Genomic DNA, 1,584 nt, shown 5'->3' with positions numbered 1-1,584 from the left:
CCTGAATGAAGAAGTAGTGGGGCCCCCTGCCCGCCCACGTATGCGCCTTTATTTAGATTCTAACTAAATATTCTACTGAACTTTATCCGGGAATCTTTCTAAAGAATCCATCTGGCAAAACGAAATTTGTCGATTTCAATCTAAGGTGCACCTTGCCTTTTTCAGGTAGCTTTGTTACGCCTATTCAGCTAGGTGGGGCATTGGTCATAGCCGAAGTCGAAGGGAAAAAATAAGGTAATGAGATGATGGTGCCATCAAGAAGTTTTCGACGAACGTAGTAGCGGCCAAAAATGAAACTCTTGCATGAAAGACCGGATTTGACGCAAGATGAATGGCGTTGGGGTTTTTCAAATGAAACCCGCGATCAGAAAGTCACCAACGGAGCCATACAATCTATCTAGTAGTGTGCCATGGCACGGTACTCCGCTTCGGCAGTGGAAGGAGCAACTGTCTATTGATTTTATCTCATCCAAGATAGTGTCTCGTCTCCCCATAAAATAGATAAGCCTGTAGTTGAGCACCTATCTGAAGGCCCAATCGGCATCAGTAGTTGCACGCAACTCTAAAGAAGACGATGACGGAAAAAAGGACGGCTCGAGAAAAGGTACCTCGAATATATCTAAGAATCCGATGAACTGCTGCAAAGTGAACTGACCGGGGGGCAGCCATGAAAGGCTAACTTTCTTAGGAAAAGCCATCTGGGCAAGAGATCGTCAGATAAACCAAACTGCTGACCTACTGTCTGTACTATGTCGGATCAGATAATGGTGAGCCATCAGTCGGACGGAGTTTAACGTAAAGCTCCAAGGGAGTGTCAACAGTCTTCTCATCATTGAGTTGAGCTCGAGTGATCAAGTCATGACGTTATTTGATCTGAGATACCAAATATCCACGAGGAGAATGTGCGACCTCCAAGCCAAGAAAAGGCTTAGGGCGCGTCAGCGCCTTCATAGCAAATAATTGATGAAGGCGACACTTGATCAGCGATATGGTAACGGAGTAATCACCAGTCAGTTTGATATCATCAACATACAACAACAGAATAGCACGTCCTCGAGGATAAACTGATACGAACATGGCCGAATCATGATCACTCCGAGCAAACCCTGCCTGGATAACATAACCACTGTGCTGAACTTCAAAAACCGACGCTATCGGGGCTTGTTGAGACCATAGATCGCTTTGCGTAAAGGACAGACAAGAGAAGAAGTCAGAAGGGCAGGTTCTCTTTCATCCGTCTTTTCTAGGTGCGCATCTCCATCTACTAAAAGTAGGGGTGGTTGCCATAGATAGATTGGGTCATTCGTAACCTGAGCAATAACCGATGCTACTACAGCAATAACGGAAATAACCGATGCTACAGCAGAAACTACAGCTATACGTGGCGGCCCCACACGCAGCTTTGTTTAACAAGCATCACCCTTCCTTTCTTTTCAAATGCTTCCTCAGTCAATCAGCAGCTTATTCGATTCCTATTCTTATTAAACATCTGATATAGATGGTGGGAACAATGAAGCAGATTCTTCATCTGTAGGTTGCAATCCGTATGATTTCTTTTCTCGATCTCCTGCTTGTGTTTCACCT

This window comes from Triticum dicoccoides, chromosome 5A (genome assembly GCF_002162155.2).
Source record: "Triticum dicoccoides isolate Atlit2015 ecotype Zavitan chromosome 5A, WEW_v2.0, whole genome shotgun sequence".
In the NCBI taxonomy this organism is placed as follows: domain Eukaryota; kingdom Viridiplantae; phylum Streptophyta; class Magnoliopsida; order Poales; family Poaceae; genus Triticum; species Triticum dicoccoides.
Note: the sequence above shows the minus strand (reverse complement) of the source record.